Genomic DNA, 12,124 nt, shown 5'->3' with positions numbered 1-12,124 from the left:
CAATAAATGTCGGCTTAATCAGCAACGCCCAGATCCCACAGAGGAACTTTTAAAAATTAGGAAAGGTAAAACAATGTTATGGTTTTGTGAGGGAAATTGAATACAGAACAAAAAGAACTGATGTGGCTGCACTTGGCCAGGCTGGATTTGTCCTGCTTTTTGTGGACAGCACAAACCGGCGCAATCTTTGACATTATTAGGTAGGTGTCAATACTCCAACAGCACATAAGCAGCTTGCTGGAAAATCATTAAGGAAGTGAAACCTTGTCCATTTTGGAGTTGTCTGACATCACTCTGGGTCTTTGGATTACTCGTGTAGTGACAATGCCACAATGCCACCATCTCCCCATAAGGTTACTGGTCTCTATGGGGAGATAACAATAGAGATATGTCCAGTGTTGTTTTATAATACACATTAGATATAATAATCATGTTTCAGTTATAGAATATATTTATTATTTCCATTCTTGTAATCTAGTACTGTAACTATGTTACATATTTCCAGTCTGTGACAGCACAGATCAGAAGGAATCTGGTTTGAAATTTGAGTCCCTGTCAACTCTCTGCAGTCCAATCCACTCAGTCCCATTCCGTCCTCTTTATCCCCTTACTGTGTATGTCATTTTCCTTCGAGTGTCCGCCCAATATCATTTTGAAACTTTGTCTTCTCTTTAACCATCCTCCGAGACATTCCAGATTTTGACCACTCGCTGTCAAGATAAAATTCTTCCTCCCATTCCCCCTTCCCACCTCTCTCTAATTAAGAAATGCAGTATTTATACCATATTTTTAGTCCAGTTATATGACCACAGAAACTAGAAATGTCTGTGCTGAATGTTAATCCTGCACTGACAGAGACAACTTTTGTAAATTCCTTTTACAGAATATCAGAAGGTGAGGATTTGCAGACAGAATTCTCAAACCAAATGTCAGGTGAAGAATGGCCAGAATTGCTCGATCGTCAGGACCTGAATATCGTTGGTCTTTGAATCGAGAAGGAGAATGTTTCTCTGTTCTGTCTGCTTCAGAAAATTTGAAACATCAGTGTGACTTGAAAAGCACGAAACACACATGCAACTGAGAGCGTTCCAGTGCACTGACTGAGGAAAGAGCTTTGACCAGTTAGATAATCTAAAGAAACATTACAGGAGAGAAAGACCATATCTGTGCTGAGGGTGTGGACACCTCAGCTGATCAACAAACCTGGAGAAACACAAGGACGCCCGCACCATGGAGAAACCGTGGAAATGTGGGGACTGTGGGAAAGGATTCAGATCTCCATCCGAGCTGGAAATTCATCGACGCAGACACACTGGGGAGAGACCGTTCACCTGCTCTAAGTGTGGGAAGGGATTTACTAATTCATCTGATCTGCACACACACCAGCGAGTTCACACAGGAGAGAGGCCCTTCACCTGCTCTGTGTGTGGGAAAGGATTCTCTCGCTCATCCAACCTGTTAGAACACCAGAAAATTCACACTGGAAACAAGCCATTCACCTGTTCTGTTTGTGGAAAGGGATTCTCGTGGTCCTCCCACCTCCTGGTACACCAGCGGGTTCACACTGGGGAGAGGCCGTTCACCTGCTCTGAGTGTGGGAAGGGATTCACTCGGTCCTGTAAACTGCAGATGCACCAGCGATTTCATGCTAGTGAGAGGCCGTTCACCTGTTCTGAGTGTGGGAAGGGATTCATTTATTCATCTACCCTGCGGACACACCAGCGAGTTCACACTGGGGAGAGGCCGTTCACCTGCTCTGAATGTGGGAAGGGATTCACTCGGTCAGCCCACCTACAGACACACCAGCGAATTCACACCGGGGAGAGGCCATTCCCCTGCTCCGATTGTGGGAAGGGATTTACTCGGTTTTCCATCTTGAAAACTCACCAGCGAGTTCACAGTAGGGAGAAGCTATTCACCTGCTGTCAATGTGGAGAGGAATTCTCTCGGTTATCCATCCTGCAGACACACCAGCGAATTCACACAGGCGAGAAACCGTTCACGTGTTCTGACTGTGGGAAGAGATTCTTTCATTCATCCGCCCTGCTGAGACATCAGCGAGTTCACACCAAGGAGAGGCCATTCCCCTGCTCCGAGTGTGGGAAAGCATTCACGCAGTTATCCAATCTGCAAACACATCAACAAATTCACACCGGGGAGAGACCGTTCACCTGCTCTGTGTGTGGAAAGGGGTTCACTCGATTATCCCACCTGCGGACACACCAGCGAATCCACACTGGGGAGAGGCCGTTCCCCTGCTCTGAATGTGGGAAGGGATTCACTCGGTTATCCATCCTGAAGACACATCAGCGAGTTCACAAGTGATTGCAGGGGGTGGATTGTGCTGTTATTGCTGCTGTTAATCACAGTAAGAAGTCTCACAACACCAGGTTAAAGTTTGGACTTTAACCTGGTGTTGTGAGACTTCTCACTGTGCTTACCCCAGTCCAATGCCGGCATCTCCACATCACGTTAATCATAACCAGGACTCAACCATGTTCATTCTGATAGTTGGTGAAATGGGAGGGTTGGAGGGTTTGTTTCTGCTGGAGCCTCCCAACCTTTCTAAAGAGCAGTAACCTGAGCTGGGCTCAGTGTTCTGTTGTGGCCTCACCAGAGCTTTAGAAACTATCAGAATAACCTCCCTGCTTTTGTTACAATTCCTCAATTTCTGAAGCCCAAGATCCCAGATTTTCCAAACAGGAACATCAAACAGTTTTGCCAGAAAATAAAATGCATTTTAACAACATTCTTAAAATGGCAGAAGAAGATTTTGACCAGTGAAGGAAGGAGTTGTTGACACAAACAGAAGCTATTTTGAACTTGCTCTCTCCAAAAGAGAATCCAGAATGTTTGAGTCTGGGAAATGAAATTAAAAATGAAGCTGCAGCTACAACAGAGCAAGAAGAAGACATTTCAATGTGGAATTGACTGGAATATTCTCTCTGGATTTAAACAATGGAGGAACTACAAACATGGAAGAAAATAAATTTCAAAATGTGAACTCTGTACAGACTGTTTTCAAAATAGAACTTGAAAATTCACAAATGAACAGCAATGAAGACTCTCCTTTTGCAGGAGGAACTTTGGATTATAATTATTGTAAGAAGAAAAGTTTCAGAAAAGACTGCAAGCAGTAATTTCCACCTTCAGTGGACTGAATTCCTGGACATGGAACCCAGCAGTGTGCTGAGTATAAAGAAACTCTTGGGGTGAGGTAAAAAAATGGAACTAGGTTTATATCATAAATCTTTATCGACTGTACTATTCAATTTGTAGTGCTGTCTTTTTAAATTTTATTTAAACATACAGTAAAGTTTGTTTTTGTTTAACAATGTGGAATCTTGTGATGTAATTCTTTCAGTTAATCACTGGGTGTTCGAATTTCTCTGCAAACGTTAACAGTCCTGACTGGGATCGCAAAAATTCACACAAACAGTGTTTCAAAACAAATCAAAGAGAAAGATATTTTTTCTTCTTCAGTACAAACGTTACACATGAAGAAACCCTCTTCTGGTATCTCCAATAATTTGTTGCTTCAAGCAATTCTTTTCATGGAACAATCAGATAATTGATGACTGAAAATGGAACTAATTGTATCCCTTTAAAGCAGGAGGGCGATCGCCCGGCACAGAGGGGAATTAGGGATTTCTCCCATAGACCAATTGACAGGGATTCTACCCTCCAACCACCTGAAGTGAATTCTTTACATGAATCATCCGTGCCAGTGCAGTTATCAACTTGCAGTTTGGCTGATCAGAAAATGCTTTGTTGCTGATTTTCCTTGTGTTAGGAAGTGACAGTGCCAAGGCCAGATCTTGTTTCCTCCTTGATCGGGATGTAACCCGTGTCCACGTCGCCACTTCATTCTTCCACTGGTTGTATGGTTCAGACTCCGAGAGCATCAGCAGGTAATCAGACCCTGACAATTCCCACTGCCTTTCAGTCATTTCTCACAAAAGCTGCTGGGATTGTAAGCTTCTGTCTGAAATATACTTTCTTTTAGTATCCAACCTTCACCATTAGACAAGCATTTTCTGTTACCATGTTATAATCCTGACAGCCTTGGGGTGGAGTCAATCTTTATTTGGTCTAGATTTGTTCACAGAATCAAACATTACAGGTTCAACTCTGACTCCAAGCTATATTAGTGAGTCCCACTTTTTACCTGCTCATTATAACTATCTAATCAATACCCTCTATTTGAATAAACTTAACCTCTATTGATATAATTAACAGCCACAGTCAGAGCATCCGAAAGATCACTAATCGGTGTGACTGCCATGGTGTCTCAGGAGCTTGGGGGAACAAGTGAATCCTTTCCCACACACTGAGCAGGTGAATGGTCTCAGTTTGGAAACTAAGGGAAAATAAAATTTCAGGCAGAAGCTTCCAATCTGGTAGGTTTTATGAGAAATCAGTGAAAGTGAGTGGGAATTATCAGGGTCTCTCCCCAGTGTGAATTCCCTGATGTTTCAGTAGGTCAGATGATGTTCTAACCCTCTTTGCACAGTGAGAGGGCCTGAACGGGGTCTCCTCAGTGTGAATGCGCTGGTCGACCCTCAGGCAGGCTCAGGTTTTAAAGCAGCTCCCACAGTCAGAGCATTGAACAGGTTTCTTATTGGGGTCGGAGCCTCAGTATTCCAGCAGACTGGATGATTCACTGAGTCACTTCCCACATACACATCAGATGAATGGCCTTTCCCCAGTGTGTAATCCTTTGTGTCTCAGCAGACTAGATAATTGAGTGAATCCCTTCCCACACTCTGAGCAGATGAATGGCCTCGGCCCAGTGTGAATGCGTTGGTGTGTCAGCGGGAAGGATGAGCGAGTGAATCCCTTCCCACGCTCTGAGCAGGGGAACAGTCCCTCACCCGTGTGAAATCGCTGGTGGTTCTGCAGGGTAGATGACTGAGTGAATCCCTTTCCATACACACAACAGGTGAATGGTCTCTCCCCATTGTGAACCCGCTGGTGTGTCAGCAGGGCAGACGAATCGCTGAATTTCTTCCCACACTCAGAGCAGGTGAATGGCCTCTCCCTGATGTGAAGTCGCTGGTGATTCCTCAGGGTGGATGAATCACGAAATCCCCTTCCAAACTCAGAGCAGGTGAACGGTGTCTCCACAGTGTGGCTGCATCGAAGGGTTTCCAGCTTCGAGGGACAATTGAATCCCGTCCCACAGTCCCTACATTTCCATGGTCTGAGTGTCTTTGTACATCTCCAGGTTCAGATGAAGGTTTGACCCCACAGATAACACATACATGGTCTCTCCTCATTGTGAATCCTTCAATCTTTTCCAGGCTGTGTAACTGGTTAAAGCTCTTTCCACAGTCAGTTCACTGGAATACTCTCACTCGAGTGAATGTGTCTCAGTGATTTTCCAGTCACACTGATGTTTAAACAGTTTGAAGGAACAGACAAACATTTTCCATTCTAGTTTCAAATGCCAATGGTATTCAGATCCTGAATAATTGGGTGACTCTGTCAGATCCTAACGTCATGTTTGTTGAGATTTGTGTCTGTAAATTCTCCCCTTCTAATAGCCTGTGAAAGAAATTCACAAAAATCATTGCTGCCAGTCCAGGATAAAAACTCAGAACAGACAATTCTAGTTTCTGTGGAACATTCTTTCCTCTCATTCTTGAAAATTTGTAAATCTCCATCCCAAACACTCTCCCTCCATTCTCACCTTTGTCTATTTGAGGTCTAGCATTGTCCTGAGGGTGCTGATTCATCCTAATCGACAGATCCGTGCCGACTGTTTCATGTACAGGACACATATTCCTGAAATCTTCACACAGGCTTGTGTCTAAGCATATCAAAAATTTGCATATTTAGTGAACTAAAAATGTATGCAATATTCAGAACTCTATTACATGATTAGAGATACAGATGGGTGTGGAAGAACTTGACTTGGGGAGCAAGCAATCATGTTCTGGAACTCACTGACGATGAGAGTGGTGGAAGTGGAGACGACCAGTGATTTCAAAATAAAATTGGTCGGGCACTTGAAGGAATGAAACGTACTGGGGAACAGGGATATCGAGGACAAATGGCACTGAGTGGATTCCCCGACAGAGACTTGGCATGGACTCAAGTTGCTGAATTAATTTATCTTGTGCTCTGATGACTCTTTGACTGGAAAATATACAGTGTAGTTATAATACTATTCTGGAATTAAACAAAATCAACTGTAATACCGATCCATAAATAATACTTATTATGCACCATATAGTAAGAAGTCTCACAACACGAGGTTAAAGTCCAACAGGTTTATTTGGAATCACAAGCTTTCAGAGCACTGCCCCTTCATCAGGTGAGAAGGAGCAGCGCTCTGAAAGCTCGTGATTCCAAATTAAACCCGTTGGACTTTAACCAGGTGTTGTGAGACTTCTTACTGTGTTTACCCCAGTCCAACACCGGCATCTCCACATCATATGCACCAACACCGGACATATCAATGTTGTTACGATCCGCATGGTCACCTTATAATAAACACATTCCCACAAATCCCAATGGAATAAACTGAAAGACAATGTTTCATTTTTAAACATTTTTACTTTAAAAATTAATCTAAAATTGTCACTGAATCATGCATTAAGAAACAGTATTTGAATAGACAGGATAAATTACACTTTAAAAAGCTCAGACAATAAAAACAGGTTCCACAAAATCACAAACATTTTCCCCCTCAGTCTATTGAGCTCTAATTCCAGTTCCAGAGAATTTCTCTGTCTCTGTATTTCCCAGGGGCAGAAAGAAAGTGTTTTCCTCACAGATGTTGTCCAGAGGATGAAGTTGGAGTCTGTGTGTGAAGTTTGAGTCTGTGGTGAAGTTTGAGTCTGTGGTGAAGTTTGAGTCTGTGGTGAAGTTTGAGTCTGTGTATGAAGTTTGAGTCTGTGGTGAAGTTTGAGTCTGTGGTGAAGTTGGAGTCTGTGTGTGAAGTTTGAGTCTGTGGTGAAGTTTGAGTCTGTGGTGAAGTTTGAGTCTGTGGTGAAGTTTGAGTCTGTGGTGAAGTTGGAGTCTGTGGTGAAGTTTGAGTCTGTGTGTGAAGTTTGAGTCTGTGGTGAAGTTTGAGTCTGTGTGTGAAGTTTGAGTCTGTGTGTGAAGTTTGAGTCTGTGGTGAAGTTGGAGTCTGTGTGTGAAGTTTGAGTCTGTGGTGAAGTTTGAGTCTGTGGTGAAGTTTGAGTCTGTGTGTGAAGTTTGAGTCTGTGGTGAAGCTACAAACAGAAGCTGTTCTGTTTCAAATCAAACTGCGGGACTTGGAAGAAAATGATGGGAAGAGATTTTGCAAAGTCTCCTCCCCCACTCCCTCAGCTGGCAGCCCAGCACGCAGGCGCAGAGAGCGCTGCTGAGCCGAGCTGTCCGGAGCAGGCGCAGAGAGCGCTGCTGAGCCCAGCTGTCCGGAGCAGGCGCAGTGCGGCTGCCGCCAGCGGTCGCTCTCGATCTCTTTTTGGAGCCGCAGCCGCCGGAGATAGAGGGGGGAGGGGAGATCACCGAGCGGCTTCTCACTCTGGCCGGAGCCGCCAGCCGGTTGCCTGGTAACCTTGGCTCGATGTGGTGTAGGGGGAGGGGAACAATGGGTGGGGGCGGGGCTCCCGTGTCCGCGCGCCCGGGCCTGCGCACTGGAACCACAGGACGTCACATCGGAACAGACTTATTCCTATTGGCTAATTCAGGCTCGGTTCCATTGTGACGTCACAATGCGGAAGTTGGCCAACGAGGTTCAGATTGAAACTACCGCCTCTGTCCAACATCTGGGAGGAAATCAATGTTTCCCCCTTTCCATTTCTTTTCTCATTCTGGGGGAAATTGGGGACTTGCAGCAACTGAAGGGAAAGGAAGTGAATCCAGGGAGGCTGCAGACTCTGGAAAGGTTACAGACGAAGACCGGATTCAGGAACAGGACGAGGCCCAGGTATATTTTTCTTTCTCTCTCAAAGACACTGACATCCTTTAGTTCCCTCAGTTTGACATTTATTTATCTGGCTAATAGGATAGCCTCTTACCCAATGTTCACAAATAAAGAGGGAGTTTTCCCCCAGAAGAAGGCTAACATTTGAATGAAAAATAAATTTGGATGGGAGAGAGAGATGTTACTTATGATCCCCTATTTTTTGCCTTAAAAGCAGCCACACTGCTGTATATTTCGTTTCCCAGATGCTTAGTCTGAAGCCCATTCTCTCATCTGCCTCAGTGAATATGTCGATGATAGTTTGTAGATCAGACAGGTATTTTTTTCATTCATTTGTGGGACATGGTGTCGCGAGCTGGCCAACATTTATTGCCCATCCCCATTACCTGAGGGCATTTGAGAGTTAACCACATTGCTGTGGCTCTGGAGTTACATGTAGGCCAGACCAGGTGAGAACAGCAGATTTCCTTCCCTAAAGGACATTAGTGAACCAGATGGGTTTTTCCAACAATCGACAATGGTTTCATGGTCATCAGTAGGTTCTTAATTTTTAAAATTAAATTCAAATTCCACCATCTGCCATGGGAGGATTCAAACCCGGGGTCCCCAAAACATTAGCTGAGTTTCTGGATTAATAGTCCTGTGATAGGGCCCCGGGTTCGATTCCCGGCTCGGGTCACTATCTGTGTGGAGTTTGCACATTCTCCTCGTGTCTGCGTGGGTTTTCTCCGGGTGCTCCGGTTTCCTCCCACAGTCCAAAGATGTGCGGGTTAGGTTGATTGGCCAGGTTAAAAATTGCCCCTTAGAGTACTGGGATGCGTAGGTTAGAGGGATTAGCGGGTAAAAAAAAAAGGATTAGCGGGTAGGGCCTGGGTGGGATTGTGGTCGGTGCAGACTCGATGGGCCGAATGGCCTCCTTCTGCACTGTAGGGTTTCTATGATTTCTATGATAATACCACTAGGCCATCACTTCCCCCCCCCCAGAGTCTGTGTACTGCAGCCTAATGACTGAGATTGGGCTGGTCTTGTTTCTGGCCTGGAGGGGTGGGACATTGAAGGCTTCCCACTGGTCCAGTAGGTTAGCTCGACTCCAGCAGGGAGCTTCATGGTGCTGGGGTGCAGTGTTGCTGCGGGGAAGGTGGGGATGAACGTTCGTGCAATGACGCAGCCCTGCTTGACCCCAGTTTGCACTCATACTGATCGCCTCACCATAGGAAGGACGTGATTGCACTGGAGGGAGTGCAGAGGAGGTTCACCAGGATGTTGCCTGGGATGGAGCAGCTGAGCTACAAGGAGAGACTTGATAGGCTTGGATTGTCTTTTTTAGAGCAGAGAAGGCTGAGGGGGGACATGATTGAGGTGTATAAGATTGTGAGGGGTATGGACAGGGTGGATAGGAAGCAGCTGTTCCCCTTAGTTGAAGGGTCAATAACGAGGGGGCATCATTTTAAGGTGAGGGGCAGGAGGTTTTGGGGGATTTGAAGAAAAATGTTTTCACCCAGAGGGTGGTGGGAGTCTGGAATTCACTGTCTGGGAGGGTAGTGGAGGCGGGAAACCTCACAACCTTTAAAAAGCACATGGATGAGCACTTGAATGTTTTGACAGTTCAAACGCCATCAGCCAAGTGCTGGAAAATGGATGAGTGTAAATTTAGTATAGTTTTGTCAGTGCAGACTCGATGGGCTGAAAGGCCTCTTCTGTACGGTATGACTCTGACTTGTGAACTCGCTGGTGTTTCTGCAGTCGGGATGACTGAGTGAATCCCTTCCCACACACGGTGCAGGGGAATGGCCTCTCCCCAGTGTGAACTCGCTGGTGTGTCCGCAGGGCAGATATCGATCTGAATCTCTTTGTGCAGTGAGAGCAGCTGAAAGGTCTCTCCTCAGTGTGAATGCGCTGGTGGGACATCATTAGCTGAGAGCTTTTGAAATCCCTTCCACAGTCAGAGCATTTAAAGGGTCTCTCTTGGGTGTGAATGACATTGTGCCTCAGCAAGTAGGGCAACTGACTGAAACCTTTCCCACACACAGAGCAAGTGAACGGCCTCTCCCCAGTGTGAACTCGCTGATGGCTCTGCAAATCAATTATCTTATCATCATAGAAACCCTACAGTACAGAAAGAGGCCATTAGGCCCATCGCGTCTGCACCGACCACAATCCCACCCAGGCCCTACCCCCATATCCCTACATAGTTTACCCGCTAATCCCTCTAATTTACGCATCCCAGGACACTAAGGGGCAATTTTTAGCATGGCCAATCAACCTAACCCGCACATCTTTGGACTGTGGGAGGAAACCGGAGCACCCGGAGGAAACCCACGCAGACACGAGGAGAATGTGCAAACTCCACACAGACAGTGACCCAAGCCCCGGAATCGAACCCAGGTCCCTGGAGCTGTGAAGCAGCAGTGCTAACCACTGTGCTACCGTGCCGTATCCCTTCCCACACCGATACCGCTACCGTATCCCTTCCCACACACACAGCAGGTGAATGGCTTCTCCCCAGAATGACTGCGCCGATGGATTTCCAGCTGAGATGGAAAACTGAATCCTTTCCCACAGTCCCCACATTTCCACGGTTTCTCCATGGTGCGGGTGTCCTTGTGACTCTCCAGGTTAAACAATCAGTTAAATCTCACACAGAACACAAGTACAGTCTCTCCCCGCTGTGAATGCTGCAATGTATTTTCAGGCTATGTAACTGGTTAAAGTTCTTTCCACACTCAGTGCACTGGAACACTCTCACTCGGGTGTGTCTGTGTCTCGGTGCTTTTCCAGTCACACTGATGTTTAAAATCTCCTGAAGAGACAGAACAGAAAAACATTTCTCCTTCTAGATTCAAAGGTCGATGATATTGAGGTCTGGATGAATTGAGTGACTCTGTCAGATGTTGATACGATGTTTGGTTTGAGATTTCTGTCTGTAAATCCTCACCTTCTGATATCCTGTCAAACGAATTTACAAAAGTCATCACTGTCAGTACAGGATAGAAATTCAGAACAGACAATTCTAGTTTCTATGGAACATTCTTTCCTCTCTCATTCCCCAAAAGCTGTGAATCTCCATCCCACACACTCTCCCTCCATTCTCACTCTGCTGTATCTAATATTCACCCTCCCAATTCTCCTGAAGCTGCTGGTTGAGGCAGATTGACAGATCCATGCTCACTGCTTCCTGTCCTGGACACAGGGAGCTGAAAATCTCCATGCAGGCTGCCAGACAGATGTCTATAATACTGGTTAAAAGTGTAATATACAGGACATTACTTGAGTAGTGGTAGAGCAGGGATTTGAGGAAGATTTATATTTAGGGAGAGCACATGATCTGGAACTCACTGCCTATGAGGATGGAGGAACAGAAGATGTTCAATCATTTCAAAATGAAATTGGGTGGGCACTTGAAGGAAATAAAACTTGCAGAGGAATGTTGATAGAGAGATAGAAAAGGACTGATTGGTTTGTTCTCCAGAGAATTAATCTGCAGTCTATAAGATGACGTGGAGATGTCAGCATTGGACTCGGGTGGGTACACAACACCAGGTTCATCAGGTGAGTGGCCATTCACCTGATGAAGGAGCAGCGCTCCAAAAGCTCGTGCGATCAAATAAACCTGTTGGACTTTAACCTGGTATTGTGAGACTTCTTATAAACAGTAAGATGTACAGGTTAGGTTGATTAGCCATGCTCAATTGCCACTTCGTGTCCCAGGATGTGTGGGTTGGGGGGATTAGCAGGATAAATCCGTCGTACTACTGGGAGAGGGCCTGGGAAGAACGCTCTGTTGGAGAGTCGGTGCAGATTTGATGGGCCGAAAGGCCTCTTTCTGCACTGTAGGGACTCTGTGACTTGAGTTACCCAATAGACTCCTTCTGTGCTGCAATGAGTTTATGACTGGAAATATATAATGTAGCTGCAGTAATATATTACACAACTAGAAATAATAAGGAATGGAAAGGGGGAAGAAAAGAAAGTGTTTTACTCACAGATGTCGGCGACAGGAGGAAGTTTTAGGTTTTCTGAAGCTCAATCTTCATTCACTCAAAGCCCGTGCTCTGATTGGCTGGAGGACAAGAGTCCTTCCAGTCCTCCAACTCTTCCCATTGGTCAAAACCTAAGCTTGCAGGTCAGGGAGGGTGGGCACTGCCCCACACATACACAGGTTCCCCTCTCCCTTTGGACATGCGCAGTCCCTGGCCTGGGGGAGGG

The sequence above is a fragment of the Mustelus asterias genome, chromosome 30 (genome assembly GCF_964213995.1).
Source record: "Mustelus asterias chromosome 30, sMusAst1.hap1.1, whole genome shotgun sequence".
Lineage (NCBI taxonomy): Eukaryota > Metazoa > Chordata > Chondrichthyes > Carcharhiniformes > Triakidae > Mustelus > Mustelus asterias.
Note: the sequence above shows the minus strand (reverse complement) of the source record.